Raw genomic sequence first — 18,747 nt, forward strand, 5'->3', positions numbered from 1 at the left:
TGAGGAATCTCCATACCGTTTTCCATAGTGGCTGCACCAGTTTGCACTCCCACCAGCAGTGTATGAGAGTTTCCTTCTCTCCACATCCTCTCCAACACTTGTTTCCTGTCTTGTTAATTATAGCCATTCTGACAGGCATGAGGTGATATGTGGCCTTATTACAGCTCTATTCACCACAGAGAAGAATTGTACACAAGGCCAGCCCATCTTGATCACAAAAGGAAATACACAGGCATCTCATTAATAAGCACTATCCTGTACTGTGTCTCTAGGAATGCTCAGTGTGTGTGTGTTTGTACTTCTCTCTGTGTATTTAGTTCTCCATTCTTCCCCAAAATAAATATTTAGGAGAAGGCTTAAAATATCAACTATTTTCCTTAATGTAGGATAGCTCTGCACAGGCATATTATTTGGGCAAATTAGGTCCTGAAACACACTTTAGCTTCACTGATGAAAATAAGTTAGGGAAAAGAAGACAGCTATGCCTCAGACATTAATTCAATGCCTGCCTAACTGGGTTTATAACATCTTTATTGGTCTCCATTACCCGAATGTCATAGGGACATTTTTGTTATATTAACACAGCTCCTTGAACTTTTTATAATGTAAATGGTAAAAAAACTGATGGTTTTATACTGAAGACAAAAATTGTCACCAGTATGAAACAAAAGTTGATTATGCCATACACAAGAGGTGCTGACATGGACCCAAGTTTCCACTCAGCTTCAATGTAGTTTGCATTTGTTTCTCTTTAAACTTTGATTAAAATAATATCACTATACCTCAAAGGGTGTCTTTATTGATGAAAAATTTTCGATGAAACCTTATCCTCTTCCCTTCTGATAGGAAGTGAAACATCTACGGTTATGGGATGGTTAGAGTCTAAAGGAAAGATTTCAGCAGCTAAAAAAATGGTTTATACAGTCACTATACAGTCATTATGAGAAAAATAATGTCTCCACTGCAGCTCAAATAAATAACTGGATTTACATCATTCAGTGGTGAAAAGGAAGGTCTATATGTCTGAGTAGCAGGAGAAGAGATCACTGTTATACCCCAACCCCAATCAACACACATCCTTAATTCTGCTATTCTGCTTAAAAATTTACCAGTATCAACTTATTCTGCTGGATGAACCATGCAACTATGAAGGAGGGACATTTAATAAACTTTGGTAGCTGTGCCATAAAACTAACCTTATAATAATGTCACTGCCAACTTATAAAATCCCTTTGCTTCTGACAGTAATGTGAGGTTACATTACTGGGTGGCAATTTGTAGGAGAGGTCAGCAATACTTTTGGCCTATGGGTGCCTGCCTGGGAGAGCAGACAAGCACAAGGTACCGCCAAGTTAGGCAACGGGCCCAATGTGGAAATGGGATAAAATTGCCTTGGCACCCTTAGTTACATCTTTTATGCCCTTTCCCCCATTTTCTCCTGACCCTTAATGCCTCAATGACTTGGTCCTTCAACAACGCCTGCACTCAGATTCTTTATTCATCCACTGTATAAATGATCATTATCAGTTATTATCATTATTGCCATTATTACTGGAGAGGTTTAAGCAGACAGATATTTTTATGTTTAAGCAGACAGATATTTTTCTATTTATAAACAATTACTCTGGCTGTTGGGTGGAGATTGGATTAAATAGGGACAAGAATTGAAATAAGATGATTTAGGGACTACTGTCGAAGACTGCTGAGCCAAAAAAGTGATGAATGTGACTTGGACAAGTGGGATGACACATGACATAGAGACAGATGAAGATATTAGAGCACTGGTTCTACACCCTGGCTGCACATTAGAATCATTCAAAGAGCTTGATAAAAATTCTGAAGCCTCAGGTCCACGCTCAGAGGTTTTGACTTAATTTTCTGGTTGCAGCCTGAGTACCAGTATCTTTTCACAGTGAGGCTTGAGAACCACTGGGTCCGAGCTAGGCTTTGGAGGACTTGATGGGTTAGTTGTGGAGAGGTTAAGAAGAGGGAAGTATCTTGTATGATAACTAGATTTCTGGCATGAGCAACTAGTTTAATTGTAGTGCCATTTGCAGAGAAAGAGAAGACTGGGAACCCAGATTTTTATGTGAACTCATCTGATTTTTTGGTTTGGCAATTTTTTTTTAACACATGCATTTCACTTTTGTGTAGACAAAAGAAACCTACAAAATAAACAAAGTAAGATAGATCTAACATGTAGGTGACCAGTGCAACGTCTGCCTGATGTGTTTGGTGCACTGCAATTGTGAATTGATCATTTTTCTCCCTTCTGTCCTCCCTCTCTCCCTCTTTCCCTCCCTCCCTCCTTTCTCTCTTTCCTTCCTTCCTTCCTCTCTTCCTCCCACCTACCCTCCCTGCATCTCTCCTTCCCTTCCTTCCAAATTAAGTAACAACACTTTTTCTAAGGAAGCATAAAAATTTTTCCCAAGGTCATGGGTTAAGCAGTAAAGCTAGTCTCATATCCAATTAAGTCCCAAGTCTGCTACTTCTCAAGTGTGGTTTTCAGCAGACTTTTTTTTTTTTGGCGGGGGGTGGGGGTGGGGGCTGTAGCGGAGTTGTTATAGAGTTTTACTTTTGAAAATACAATTTATATAGATGGGACATTTTTCTAAATACATAAACATGTACATAGCGTTTCAACAAGCCTACTATATTCCTAATAATATTTTAAAAGTTGAATACAAGAAAGCAATGAATCTTGTAACAAAGTATCCCTTAGTGATAACATACCACACACACACACACACACACACACACTACTCATCCAAGTAGTCTGAATTGGATTTAATCAGGAGCTACAAAGTTTATATCTTATGAGAATATAATTTCAGAATATTCCCTTCAAGAGAATTCATTAATCAAAAAAACTGTCAAGTACTGTATTTTCTGTTTTTATGTCACATTTATGTCATGATACACCAATGGAGTAAATGTCACAAAACCTTAGAGATCAAGGGATCATTAATTAACTCACATGTACAGTCAATTAGTTCATAATTTAGCACTCAATTTTGTCTAAGCCTAGACTAATTTCAGGAAAAAAAAAAGAAGTTTGTATCTTTCTGTGAGAATTTTGAGCTACCAGTATTACACTTATAAACATACCAGGGAATTAATCATATTTCATATACTTGATTTCCACAGAGTTGTAGATAAGTCTTATTTTAAGAACCATATGAGCATAGAATTTCCCCTCTCTCCTAGAATGAATGTATTTTTAATTTGTATTTATCACATAAAGAAAATGAAAAGGTCTTCAGGGTTTTGTACATCATACTATAAACACATACTTCTAAGTAGAAAAGACAAAGGTCATCTCTGACACATGAATTTTACTCCTCAGAACAAATTCCACCCTCAGTAAACAACAAGAACAGGAATGGATATGCATCCATAGGTATGATCCAAAAGGATGGGTAAGCACACACTGGAAGTTTTACATACCTACTCCAGGTAGGATTATCAAACCAATCCAATGTTTCAAGGACTGTGCTGTGTGCCGAACTTCTCTTGTAGAAAGAAACCAGGTGCCATGTCACCACGAAAGCTGAAAATCAAACAAATAAAGAAGAGGCAAATAAATCTAAAACAAGATAAAAGACGAAGTAGGATATTTGGATCACTAAATTGTGAGATGGCATTTTAATTAACTGGTAGAGTTTATAAATGGAGATTTATCACAGCATTTTCCAAATATTCTTTATCAAGAAACCCTTTTATTCTACAACACCTATTAGCATCCTGCTGAATGAGGGATCCACAGCAGTTACTGGGGAAACAGTAAATTTGCGTAACCTACATCTCCACACAGATGTCACATCTTGTGGTCTCTGTCATAAGGTCACATGTTCTCAGTTTGAAACTTCCAATAATTGTGGCTACTTTACAAGCTTTCCCCCCTTAATATGTACACATAATGGATACATATTTATATTGCATATAGAAAGCTAAGCGTTGAGTTTCCCTCACAAGTTTTATAGCAAATAAGCAAAGAATCCCCCACTCACCTTACTAACACATTTGTTGCTTCATGGCAACAAGTATTTGACATTCACTCATCATTTTGATCAATATTTAATGAGCAAATAACATGAACCAAGTATTGGGTTGAAAAAATGAATAGCACTTGGTACTGTCCTCCAAAAACCCAAGTCCAGTCAACTGGGAAAGGCCACACTGGACGCAGATCATCACAATACAGGAAGCCAAGAACTAAGTAACTGCCCATCCATAGGGCAGAGAGGGTACAGAGGTGATGTCACCAAGAGGGTCTTTAAGCTGAGTCTTGAATGCTGAGTAGGAGAGTGACAGACAAAAAAAAGGAGATGAGGGTGGGGAGAGGGAAGAAGGATATTCAAGCAGCGTGTTCAAATGTAGGAACCTGTGAGGGACAATGGTATGTTCTGAAAGCCACCTTAATGGGCCTACCATAGTTTGAGGGAAATAGAACATATACAAACAAAATGGCAGAACATCCTTTTACAGATATAAATTACTGTAAATCAGCCTAACAGTACAAACAAAAGCACCGACCCCAATAATTGTAAAGAATTTGAAACCTTTTCCAAAATCCTGTACACACATTATCTAATTCCGGCTTCACAATCTCTCTGCAAGGTAGGACAGGGTAACCTTACCACTACTGTGTGTTTGGGGAAACTGTGGTTGAGAGGCTTGCCCAAGACCATAAAGTGATTCGTGTAGATTAAAGGTTAAAGCTGGGAGCCAGTCTTCCCTCTGCTGCAGAGAGAGCTGTGATGCTGAGATTCAGGAAGAAATGCGTGTGGCACAATGATCAATGTGTTGTGGCCATTACAGTCACCATCCTATTTTATGACAAGCACTTTCCTGTTGTGTGGTGCAGAATGGGCTCTGGGCACAACTGGACTGTTGCCACTATCACCTTTCCTGTTTCCAACCTCAGGAATGCGAGCACGGGGTAGAAACACAAGATTAAGTCCACATTGTTTCACCCTGTGAGTTTTAATACTTTCTGTAATAGACCTTTCTGTACAGCCACATTGCAGACATGGCTGGCTACTGTGTACCATCCAGCAACAATGGAAAAAGTGGTCATTCTGTCTAAATCCAGTTGTGATCCTCAAACTCCCCCTGTAGACTTAATTGTTACATAAGAGCCTCTCTCTGGCCTGGTGGTTTTTGCCTCTGATCATCAGGACTTTAATAACTTCGCTGGTGTAGTGTGTGGATAAAGGGCTTTGCTGTAGGTAAGAAGTTAGAATTATTGTGTCTATTCATACAGAAAAGGAGGCCAGCGCCCAAGTGTAACATGTAAAAATGGGGAGAGTGGGGATGGAGATGGAGGAGAAGCAGGCTTAGTAATGCAAAAATGAAGAAGCCTTGTCTATGACACATAAAGAGAAGGCTTACGTAAGAAATAAAAAATCTAAAGGAGCCTGTGGCATTCTCCGGAGGATGAGCAACATAGCTGCCGAGGCTGGCAAGATTGCAGAGGATTCTTTCCCTTCCTCTTCTCCCTCCTTCCTCTTTTTCTCTTCTAAACTCCTGAAGTGCAACTGCTTAGACTACGTCTTACTCAGTTCAATTTCTCATCATGAAGGTGAGAGACTGGAAAATCTTTTGGAAGCCCCCAAATTGCCTTGCCCTCATGAAAGAGGATAGGAATTTATATTTTCAATGCTTTTCCAACTGAGCAACTGTATGCTTGTTACAGGCTTTCCGATACCTTATAACATATTAGGACTTATTTTGGCTTTAAAGAAGAGTGATTGCTTAAAAAGGCAGCTCTTGTTACAAAGGCTCTCAAGATAGAAACCAATTCCAGGCAACAGATGAGCAATAATGCCTAGAAAACGGACACCAGATGAAAGACAGACAAAATCCAAATGACAGCATCACCCAGATATGCAACTTCCAGTAGTTGTCTTACAATTGCATGACAAACTACACTTGTAATCACAGAAGGAAGCTTGTTCTTGGGTAGGACACAAAGGAAGATTAAGCTAAAGTGTTACCTGAAACCAATATAAAGAAGCAAATAAACAAATCAAAATATCTCTGACGAACCTGACGGAAGAAACCTTGGATAAGACTTTTAAAAGAGCAATTGGACAATATACAGAATTCTAAAATGAATAATTTATGGAGATATTTATTTTGAGTATATTTCCCATTTTTTTGTGCAAACACTTAGGTAATTCATGGGGTCCAACAGATCTGACCTCAGTGATCTGCAATATAACTTAGCACTTGCTGGCAAGAGAGAGAATGGTTCTCCTGAGAACTTTGACAATTAGCTCCTATGGATGTAAACTGTGGAATGAAAAAGCAGGTTCTATGAAACTTTGTACCAAAAGAACTTGAATGGATAATCCGTGCAACAAGAAGTCAGGGGTGGGAGGAGGGTAGGTAGATGGGATGAGAGAGGCAGAGACAGAGGGGAGGAGAAGTGACAATTTCCATGTGCCACTAACACACCAGGCATTGATTAACTCATCTAATCATTTCAACAACCTTGTGAAGCAGATATCATTGTCACTAGTTTACAAATTAAGAAGTTATTTTTTTTATGAGAGGCTAATTCACTAAATACACAACAAGAAGTGACCTGAGTTGAGATTTGAACTTATGCTTGTCTGATACTTAAGTGATTTCCCTAATTAAGTCACACTAATTCTCAAACAGTAAGCAATACGTAAATTTAAAAAATCTCAATGGCAATAAAAGAAATCCAAATAAAAACAAAAAATGACACATATTGCATTAACTATAATTATAAATAACAAAATATAAATGCAGACGAGACTACTGGGAAAACAAGTGATACTGGTGGTATTGTAGATATGTACATCCCATTGAATCCTCTTACAAAACTCCTTTAATATATTCAGATCTTTGGACCTAGTAATCCCACTCTCAAATTGTCCCAAGGAAATACTTCCAAATTAGAAAACAGTATATTTAGGAAAATGCTCATTGTAGTATTATTCATATATAGTGAATAATAGAAACTATTTGTGTATCCAACAGGAGGTAGCTAAGAAAACGTTGGTATATTACCTCCATAGTATATTAAGTAGCCAATAAGGTATAAATAAATTGCAATATGAAGAATGATAAAGAAAGCAGTGTATAAAATTATATATTATGACTATAAGTAGGTACAAAATACATATGTGAATAAATACTAGCCGGGTGACCATAAAAAAGAAAACAGTTGTGCTAGGGTAGAGTAGTTATGAATGCATTTAAAAAAATCTTAATCCCATTCTCACAATATAATTTAAAATTGTATTTATTTAAAATATTCATTGCATAAAAATATAGACCGTCAAACATGATATATTTGGAGTATGCATTTATATGGTTAAATGGTTTCCAGCATATACAATATTATTTTGTTACATCATTAACTATGTGATAGTGGAAGAAGGAAGAAGGAGATATACTAAGCATGATGCCGGAATAAAATATATATATTTTAACAGAATGAGGAAAGTCAATTTCTTATAATAACAGTCCATGAAAAAAATAAGATTACAATAACAGGAAGATTTGTTGACATAATTGCCATTGCATGTAATTATAAATGGATCTGTGATCAACAGTCTTTTCTACTCTGTACCATAGCTTTCACCTTCTGATAATCCTTCCATCCTATTTTCTAGGGGAAAAAAAGCTAAAGAAAATGGCTGAGCTGCAGAATTCTCCCACTTCATTTTCCGCTTTAAGATATCACCCATGTTCCCGGCAAGGTCTCCTCGATCTCTGGGAAGTCACTTTGTCTTTGGCTGGGCAGGAAAAAGGTGCCTTTGAAGAAACAAAAGCCAATTTTTGGCTGTTTGCTTCTATCTCATGTAAGAATAAAGATGACCTAGTAAGTGTTCCTCATCCGTCTCACGTAGTATCCTATTCATCTCTCTCTAGTCTGGTCGCATTCCCAGTCTTAGTAAAGTCCTAGCATTTGCTGCTCCAAAATATCTCCTGTCTTCTAGAAGTGAGATGAAGGTGGAGAAACTATATTGCCCATCTCCTGGGTCAACAGTTCTTGGAAAGCAAAGGAACTTACTAAGTTTATAAATCTCACAAATCATTAGAAATTCACAAACCACATCCCCTGCCCCTTCCTCTGCATTGTGTTTATGCGTTTGTGCACAAAAAGAAACCCAAAATTAAATGGAATTCAGGTACCGTTCAATCTCTTTTGGATAAATTACCCTCTGCATTTGGCCTTCCTTTCCTACTCTTTCTTTGCAAGGAAAAAAAATATATATATGTATATGTGTATATATATATGTATATGTACATATATGTATATATATGTGTGCATGTATATATATGTATATGTACATATATATGCATGCATAGTGGAGAGAAGTGCAGCTTCAATAAACTCAGGAATAGAAGAAAGAGTGTGTGTCTCCAGACGTGACTTGTCTGTCTCCTCTGACCTATGGGGCAGGGCTCCTTATCCATCTGGGTGCTCCTAGCCCTGCTGACATTTATAGTTACGTTCGCCACTGGCAAGCATGCCATCTTCTTTTTTTGACCTTTTAAGGTTGGGTAGACATCTCTGTTTAACTCAGCCTCATCTTGCCTTCTCACAATGTAGCTTTTCTGAGGTCTGGCTGTGATGCACATTCAGCCTTGGAGTGTTGTAGCCCTCAGGTCAGAACCACCTCCACCCATATGATGGTACCCCAGCCCCAGTGACAAGTTATCCAGCTATCTCAGAGTCCTATCACCAGATGCTAAGTTCCAAGCCTTCCCTCTGACTGACCAGGCTGAACTGCTAAGTTCACTATGATGGTGGTGGAGGCCTGCATGTGAAATAGCTCCCTGTCTTGGTACACACCTCATTTTCACTAACACATTGCTCTTCTCTGGGCTAAAACTCAAACAGAGAATGCTGGGAGGCACACGTTAGGCTGCTTCACTTGCCTCCCTTCCATTGTAATTCTTGTTTTGCAGAATTCCTCAGACTCAGCAAGGGGGGTGTTTTCTTTTTCTTTCATGGTGCCTTATTCTCTTACTATCAGAGAGTGAGCCTAGATGTAACAAGTGAAAGGTTTTTTTTTCCCATACAATATGAACTTGAGTTTTCTGGGCTTGGCCCTTGATAAATTTAAAAAATCTAGAAAATTCTTCTTCAAAAACTAACCTAGGGGCCGGCCCGGTGGCGCAAGCGGTTAAGTGCGCGCGCTCCGCTGCGGTGGCCCGGGGTTCGCTGGTTCGGATCCCGGGCGCGCACCAACGCACTGCTTGGCAAGCCATGCTGTGGCGGCGTCCCATATAAAGTGGAGGAAGATGGGCACAGATGTTAGCCCAGGGCCGTCTTCCTCAGCAAAAAAAGAGGAGGATTGGCGGATGTTAGCACAGGGCTGATCCCCTCACAAAAAAAAAAAAAAAAAAAAAAAACAAAACTAACCTAGATTTCCACTTACAGCCATGACAGAGTAACAAGGATGGAATGTAACCTACATCCCTGGCATACCCCCTCCAAAAAGAAAACCACTTAGAAAACTGTACAGAATAAATGAAATAACTGTTTTCAGGAATTGAACAACAGGTAGTGCACTACTATCATGACTGAGAAAAGGGAAACCAGTAAGAGAAGAGTAATCTACATCTGGGCCCTTTGGAAGAGATTTCTGGAAAGTGGGCAGAGGAAGGGAAATATAAGCAGAGCTTGGTTGCCTCACTGAGTTGAGGCAGCAGTGATCAGAGTTTGAGGAGCCTAGGAACCCTATGAAAAAGATGCTCAACAATATTAATTATTAGGAAAATGTAAACTAAAACCATCACACACCCATAAGAATGGCTAACATTAAAATGATTGACTATATTAATTTTGGCAAGGATGTGAAGCAACTCTAACTCTCATGTACTGCTGGTGGAAATGTAAAATGGTACAACCACTTTGGAAAACAGTTTTGCAGTTTATTATATAGTTAAACATACACAATATATAGCTGAGCAAATATACTTCTAGTTATTTACCCAAGAGAAATAAAAATATATGTCCACACAGAAACTTGTACATAAATGCTCATAGCAACTTCATTCATAATTTCCCCAAACTGGAAAAAAAATGTCCATCAGATGGAATAGAAAGGAAACCTTGATACCATCATACAACGGGTTAAAAATGCAATAAAAACGGATGAACTACTGGTATTCACAATACCATGTATAAATCTCAAAAATATTATGTTGAGCCAAAGAAGGCAGACACAAATATACACACTGTAGGATTCCATTATTATAAAACTCTAGAAAAAAGAAATCTAATCTATGGGCCAGAAAGCAGAATAACGATTGCCTGAGGTAAGGTGGAGGTAGGGTGTGTATCAACTGACAAAGAAGGTGGTGACAGAAATGCACCATGACTTGATTTAGTGGTAAAAACATGGTGGATACACTTGTTTAACTTCATCCTAATACACCCTTAAAATGGGTGCTTATTATTGTACATACATTAACCTCAATATAGTTGATTAAAAGAAAACCTTACCTGGCTTCCTATTCTTTTATAATATGAGAGCTGATCTCATAAAAATCTAATATTTTATTTTAAAAAGTCATTTTTAATATTAAAGTATTAATTTAGGTACATTAAGAAATATTCGCACCTTGCATTTGTTTTAAAATAATCCAGCGTTTGTGGGAAAAGGACGCCATAGAGAAGAAACAAGTTGGTCGTGTGCTGCTAATTATTGAAGCTAGCTGGTGAGTACAGGGGGTGGATTATGCTATTCTGCCTACTTCCGAATATGCCTACAAATGTTTATTTAAAACGTTTTAAACATCTAGTGGACTGTATTTCTTTAATTAAAATATTACCATTAGTACATTAGTTAGCATTAGATGTCTGTTTTAACCCCCTCCTCTCCATATGCTTATCCCCTGACTGTGTGTCTAATCTTGCCAGGTCTTCCTTACATTTTCTATGCCATCCTTTTCTCCTTTCATCTCTTAGTTGACGGCAGTTTCCACATCAGAATCAACTTGCGTGGCACGTATAAGTCAAGACCTGAATAATCTGAGGGAAAAGTAGTTAAATCTCTGAGTCTGGTTCTTTATATTAAACAATAATGCATTTTCGTAAGCCTGGCCTGCACAAGAGAGGCCCTTTTAGGAACAAATGAAACAACAAGGTGTAGAGAAATACCACTCTGTTAGCGAGGCTGAAAAACAAGTCTGCTTAAGAAGTTGATTGAAACAAACAGAACAAAGAAACCAATTCAACACAATGAACACAAAGAAAGAGTACAAAAAATTTAAAAGGGAAAGGCAATTGGACTTATTTTCATCCTACCTATCCCTTTTAACGCATTTGAATTCTTGCTAACTTCAGGGGAAGTTGGCTCCAGGCTCACAGGCACATGAGTGGGGTTGGGGTCCGGAAGTGCTGAGCCCATTCCTAACTGAGTTCACTGAGTGTGAACAAGCTCCATGCTGACAGGGCCTCCTAGATAATCCAGTGAGATTGAAGCTCAGGATGAAGGCAGTCAGAATAGAAATTGATTAAGGATGTAGAAGGTAGTGTTCAACTCTGCAGGCAGGGATGCCCTTTAGAGAAATTAATGTCCCTTTCAGTTTCTTAGCATTCTATAAAATGGGATATGGCATTTCCCTCCTGATCTATTATCTCTAGAACTACCCGTTCTTTCTGTGAATAACCCCAAACTGTTTTTCTAATGAGCAAGGGAGGACAAAAAACATGTATTAGTTACTAACAAAGAACATAAGCTTCTGCAATCACATTCTGATGTGATAAATTAGAATTCTGTTCTCCAGAAACCAGCACATTATGGATGAACTGGGAATTGTTCTTAATATTAAACTAGAACAATAAAGCAGCAGAATGTTTAAGAGTGCAAGCTGTACATAGGCAACACGTGATCCTATTACTGGAGAACTCTAATTTTCCTTTAGACACAATTCCTTTATATTTTAACTATATCTTCTTGTAAAACGTTTCACCTTAGGAATAAGAGCTTAAAGAAGTACATGGAAAAAGAATCTGACTATAGAACAAGGGTCAAAAAAACTCCTACAATAGAGACATATAAGCCTGTTTGTTTTCCAAGATGTTCTATATTTAATCATTCCAAAGGACTCGAGTAGAGAGCATGATACACTAGTGTCTTTGTGGGATATAGAGAAGTGTAGATCATCATCCTTGCCTTTGGGAAGTTTAGGTTTATCTTTTGGGCAAAAAGATAATCGTCATAAGTAAAATGATATAAAGTTATATATATGCTATGTATATCATATATACATATGATGTGGATATTTACATCTGTTGACCTATCATCCATCTATCTATCTATCGATTGATCATCTATCTAATCTGTCTAATGTAGTGCTCAGTGTTATTGGCAATGAGTACTACAGCACTGTGGGAAAGGCATAGATTCATAAAGGATAAATTGAGAAAGAAGGAAATGCTTTGTGTGAGATATGCTAGATCTTAAAATATGAGTATAATTCAAAAAATAACAGAGAAGGGAAGTGCTTCAGGGATGAGGGACAATAAAAACAAAGGCTAAGACTCAAGAATAAAGATGATATACTGTGGGACCAAGGGAGAAGAGCACTACACTGCGTTATAGGAAATTAGTTTGGAGCTAGACTAGGGAAAGCCTGGAACACTGGTCTTCAGGAATTTTTACATATCCTGAGAGCAATGCAGAGCTACTGAATGTTGTGAGTAGAAGACTGAGGTGACAGAGATGGTCTTTACATAAAAGACAGTGAGACAGAATGCTGACTAGACACAAAGGGCAAGGGACTAAAGAAGCAGAGACCAAATCAAATTTTAAAAATCTACTGACCTTAAGTGATGAATAAAACATTTCTAAGTAGTAGTAAACTCCTAATAAAATTAGGTGCTTAGAGTCTGCACACATTGCTGAATTTCAAAGCAATTCAACACAAAATACTTATTGTCTATTGCTTTAAGTTGTATGGGAAAGACCACAGGGTTTGTAATAGAGTTACAAAGCTACAAGAGCACAGAGAAGGATGAGTTCAATTCTTATCAGGCATGGGAAGACAGTGAAAGGCTGCACAGAGATAGCTGGTTTATGTTGGAGCCTATAAAGTGGGGAAGGGTTTTGACAGGAAGACGCTGGAGAAAAGAAGACTCATGCACAGAGAAATACAAGAAACGTCCAGATGTCGGTGGCAGCAGAGGATATCGGGTAGCTTGACTGGTGCATATATACTTATAGGGGGTGGCACGTGCAAAAGGAGAGAATGAAGGGACACTTCTTTGAGAAAATTACTTCTCCCTCTGTGCTTCTTCATGAGCTCTACATTTTTGCAGTTTAAATTCACACAGAAGACCAGTCAAAGCGTTGAATGATAATCAATCTGTAATCAATCTGAGAGTGCTGAAATAGAGTGATCATGGGGAGAAGTTATAGCGGGAATCATGAGAAAAGACAAGGCTTGACAGAACTTAGGAGATGACTGCAGGAACCTAGGCACATAGCAACAGACTGGATGTTGAGGGAGGGGTGGAATACAAGGGACAGGTGCCAAGGAACATCACAAAGAAACATTTAACTAGACTTCTGAGTGTAAGTGCCCGACATTAAGCTTTTTGATTGTAATGTAAGTGCCTGACATTAAGCTTCTGATTGCCGAGGTATCCATTTCAAAGACATCCATCTTGACCAAACTCTGCCAGCTGTCTGACACAGCTGCTAATAAAACAACTATATAGGAAACCAGGCCACCCCACCCATGAAGTTCCCCTTTTAGGAAGCCCTGGGTAACCGAGATAACTGACCACCTGAGCCACCCTGCTTTTCCCTTTCTGCACCTTAATTCCTGCTCTCATGTTTTATATTCGCCAATAAAGAGTGAACCTGCGAAACCCTAGGCAGAGCCTCAGGTCCACGCTCTCACCTTGTGTGGCCCTCAGGAGTGCCAAGTACCCTCTAGCACCCGTGAGTAATAAATCTTATTTTTCAAAGTTCCCTGGTGCTTTTTGCTGAAGCGTGCCCTGCGATCATAATAAGAACCACAAGGGCCGGTCCAGCCACAACATTGGCTGCAGCTGGGGAAACGTCTGTGGGGGCTCGCCACAAGTGATACAGGCCAGGAGAGTGCTTCAAACATTCCTAGTCCACAGCATCACTGTCAACAGGCTGGCACCAACAAAACAACTTCTCAACTGACTGGATGTAAAAGAAAAAGGGTATTATTCACATATTTTTTTTTTTTTAAAGATTTTATTTATTTATTTATTTTCCCCCCAAAGCCCCAGTAGATAGTTGTATGTCACAGCTGCACCGCATTCTAGTTGCTGTATGTGGGACGTGGCCTCAGCGTGGCCGGAGAAGCGGTGCCTTGGTGTGCGCCCGGGATCCGAACCCGGGCCGCCAGCAGCGGAGTGTGCGCACTTAACCGCTAAGCCATGGGGCCAGCCCTATTCACATATTTTTATAAGGCCAAGGAACCAGGAGAATAGTAATTCCTTTGAGATAAAAAGGGAAAGAAATGTGTGTGTGTGTGTGTGTGTGTGCACGTGCATGTGTGCGAATTTTGGGAAGGGTGGTAAATAGATCTGTGTTTTAGAGATGCTGAGTTTGGTGGGAGGGTGGCTCATTCAGCAATATAAACAATTAGTAACACAGAAATCAAGCCTTGGAGAGAGAGTTTAAAGATTAAAATATAAAGATGATTGACCTGCATAACAGCTATGTGAGTGATTTGAGAAGAGAGACGTAGACTAGGAAGAAAAGAGAGTGTGAAACAGGAGAAGCAGACTGAGTCTTAGGGAATAACTATTTTAGGAGGCAGGAAGTGGAAAAGAAGAATCCAGCCCAAACCCAGCAACCAATGAGAGAAAGTGGAAGAACATAAGGATTCTGAAATATTATTGACGGCAATGTCAAGAAATAGGAACCAAGTGCCTCAAATTCTAAGAAGTTTTCAGGCAGAAAAACTAGAAAAAATAGCTTAGGTTAAGAAAGAGAACGGTTCACTGATAATCTTTAAGACCAATGTTTCAGGATAATTGAGGAGGAGAAGCCAAATGACAGTGAATTAAAGACGAGAGGGGACAGCGGGAAGGGCAGATGATACTGAAGGATCTGGCAGCCAAGGGAAGCAGGAAAACATGCTAACTGGAGGAGACAGTGCCAGGCACACAGCGGCATTCAGGTTTTCTGAATGAGTCAAAGGAGACAAGGAGGTAAGGTCAAGAAACATTTTTAATTTTTTAAGAAAAAAATTAAAAAAAAATTTTATCAAGATATAGTTGACATATTATACTAGTTTCAGGTATACAACACAATGATTCAATATTTGTAAATGTTGCAAAATAATCACAGCAATAGTCTAGTTAACATCTGTCACCATACATAGTTATAAAATTTTTTTTCTCATGAAGAGGAAAAAATTCAAGTTTTAATGTTTAAAATACCGGAATAAGAAGTGAATCAATAGGCTAAAAGGGTAGATGTTGGAGACCAGAGAGAGAGGATGGAGAATCCAGGTAGAAAAGTGAATGTCTTAGTTGAAGGGACATTTCTCCTCCAGAGACACAGGGAGTAAAGCGAGAAGGAGCAGGTTAGGGACAGACACCTTGAAGAGGCCTGGCTTGCAGATGTGCCAGCTCTAGGTTTCTCAGAAAAGCAGGTGATGGAATATTCTAAGACACCTTTGGTTGGAAGAGCAAAGCGTAGAATTAGGGGAACTTTTGGAAAGCCGCTGTGAAGAGCAGACTAAGCCTTTATGAAAGGTAGAAAGGAAGTGTGCTGAGAAGCCAGGAAGACCTACGTTTACAAGGGGCTTTGTCTATAGGGCTTGTGGGTTTCTCCAATAATGTCTTGCGACACTAAAATTTGAGAAGAGAAAAGCTTCAACAGGAGTGACAGGGAAGCCCAGAGGAGGATGGAAGGGATGAGAGAGGCTGGAGTATCAGAGAGGGTGGCAGTGAGGGGGGCTGGACAAGATGTCTGCTGTGCTCTGAAGGGGACTCACAGAGCAGTCTCCACGGGAGACTGAGGAAGAAAAGGAGCCCAGAACCGTGAGGCGAGATTCCAAAGACAAGGGGTATGGGAGAACAAAATGAACTTTCTAAACCGCACAGGTCCCTCTGCCAAAGGGACAAGGGTAATTGTTTTCTCCACCTCACAGAATAAAAAATGAAAAAGTCTGGAAAGTATTTTGGATATATATAGAAGGTCCCATTAGTTCTAAGGAAGCAAGACCAGTGGGCATATAACTTTCATTGTCAAGCACAAAGAACAGGGCCACACACAAGTAGGAATTTAAAAAATGCTTTTGATACTGTTGAACCAGTGATAAATCAAACACAGAATAAAAGCTACTTTCCTTGCCAGGCTTATGCACACGAGCTAATAGAGCTGGACTGAATAGGACAACTTACGTGAGGATAGTGCTTTATGCTCAGAAAGAAAGGACTCTGTAAATATTTATAGGCAAAGAGGGTTCTTAGATAAGTGAAGAGTCATCTATTGCTTTCCAATGTCATAAAAATATTTTTAAAATGAAGACTACACTAGAATTTTAGTAGCTTTCAATTCTTCATGGAGGCCAGAAGGGAGACCCAGAAGATAAATTTGAGTATCACATTTGTGAAACTTGGTTGCATAAGTAAGAAAAAATAAGTTAACTTTTAAGTGTTACACATATTTTAGAAAATAGTTTTGATATTTAAATGGCTTTCACTTACCACTCAAGACTGTATCTCACTGGTTCCCTAACCTGGTTAAGTCATCAAATGCCATGGAAATTTCTTTAAAGGGAAAGATTTCTGGGTACCATCTTCAGAGATTTTAATTCAAGAGACCTGAGGTAGGGCCCAGGAATCTGTATTTTTACAGAAAGTCTCTAAAGGAATATTGAAAGAGTCTTCTACTGCTAAGGGCTGACTATAATTAACAAACTGCAAAATAAATATATTTTGCTTGGCGCCATACAGAATTTAAGAGTAAATCAGCATTGCTCAATTCCTGCCCCAGATATAAGACTAGCTTGTTGTTTCATGTGGAAATCCAATATGTATGATTTTAGTTTTATTTATTCTTCCTTAAAAATATAAATAGGCCTCAAGATAATTAGGCCTTAAGTGAGAAATTAATTTACTACTGTATATTCATCCTGTCTCTTAAGATTCCATTCCATTGACTATTATAGCATTGCTATGTGATGAGATTGCCTTCAGTACATTTGTCACAGGGAAGCATTCATGTTTCCCTCTCCTGGAAATGTGCAGCAAGAGAAAGAAAAGTGAGTGTGTTGAATGTGAATTATACGGGATCCAGGAGTTTAGCAAACTGTTGACAAAAATCAGTGTGTTAACTCTTGATATCCTGATAAGTTTGCTGAGATATAAGTCAAAGCTCTCATGGTGACCTGTATTGAAAGAGGGAGGAAGATAAAGGAAGAGCAAAAGAGATGAGATTGAAAGCTTTGAGGAAGCAGAGCAGACAGAACAGTCAGTTCTGGAACAGTCTTGAACTTTGTTAGTTCCAACTCAAGAGCTGCCCCAACACCAGGACAACACTGGCTACTAAATTAAGACCTTCTGCTTCCCAAACGCACAAATCCACGTGAGATATTAAAAAACAAAACAACACAAAACAAAAACAGAAAGGAAGAAAAACCAACCAAACAATAACAAAAACAAAACCACCAAATAAACACTCCTATCCTTCATTAATGATAATGACAGAAACCTACTAACTTGAATCAGTCAAAAACTAGACTCATATTTATTGAGCACCTATCCTGAGCAAGGCTGGGGATGATAGTGGGAACCAAATAAACACAGTATCTATGTTCATCGGTTACTTCAAATATTTCCTAAGAACTCGGCCTGATATTGTTTTGAAGCTATAATTCAGTTCTGCTGCACTAAAAAGAAAAATCAAGACAGTCTCAATTTTTTACCAAAACTTGAATAGATAGCTACCTCATCCAGTAAGGAACACTGAAAAACATCCTGACAAAAATCATTTTGTCATCTACAACTTTTGGGTTAATTTTGTTATATCCCATGGTTAAAGGCTTTCATAAAGTATCCTATAACTATCATGCACAACCATTTTAGCAAACAGACATATTACACCAGTCACATTTTATACCTACAAAAGTCTGTGGATTAGACTGTTCCTACTTACGTGAGGCAGGCTTATACTTATAACTCGAATTCTAAGATGGCTTTTCAATCAGCTGGCAAATAGGTGTTGTGTATGTCTGTAAAACAGTGGCTTTCAAACTTTTTTGACTTCTTATCCACAATAAGATACATATTTTTCATATTGCAACCCAGTACACCCCTGCACACACACACACATATCTAAAACTGGAGCAAATGTTTCGTGAAACAACATTTATTCCCCCACATATGGTGTGCTTGATATTTTCTGTTCTATTTTTCAAATTAATAGACTTCATTCTTTAGTTTTAGGTTTGCAGGAAAATTGAACAGAAACTACAGAGAATTCTCATATACCCGTTTCCTCATACCCTCTCCTGACCCCAGTTTCCCTTCTTACTAACATCTTGCATTAGTGTGATACACTTCTTACAATCAATGAGCAAATATTAACACATCTTTATTAACTGAAGTCCATAGTGTACATTAGGGTTCACTCTGTGTTGCACATTCTATGGATTTTGACAAATATATAATGACACATATCCACACAACATTATCACACAGAGGAGTCTCACTGCCCTAAAAATCCCCTGTGCTCTACTTCCTCATCACTC

At 38.6% G+C, this 18,747-nt stretch overlaps 1 protein-coding gene across 2 annotated transcripts in view; it reads right to left on the reverse strand.

Annotated features, from left to right (window-relative positions):
- The window catches only part of CHRM3 (cholinergic receptor muscarinic 3), a 469,040-nt gene that overhangs the window by 213,449 nt on the left and 236,844 nt on the right, over positions 1–18,747 (reverse strand). For both annotated transcript variants that reach the window (XM_058542950.1, XM_058542949.1), the window contains one exon: positions 3,448–3,550. The gene's annotated coding sequence lies outside the window, so the exon portion shown is untranslated. The remainder of the gene's footprint in view (positions 1–3,447; positions 3,551–18,747) is intronic.

This window comes from Diceros bicornis, chromosome 6, assembly GCF_020826845.1.
Source record: "Diceros bicornis minor isolate mBicDic1 chromosome 6, mDicBic1.mat.cur, whole genome shotgun sequence".
Classification (NCBI taxonomy): domain Eukaryota; kingdom Metazoa; phylum Chordata; class Mammalia; order Perissodactyla; family Rhinocerotidae; genus Diceros; species Diceros bicornis.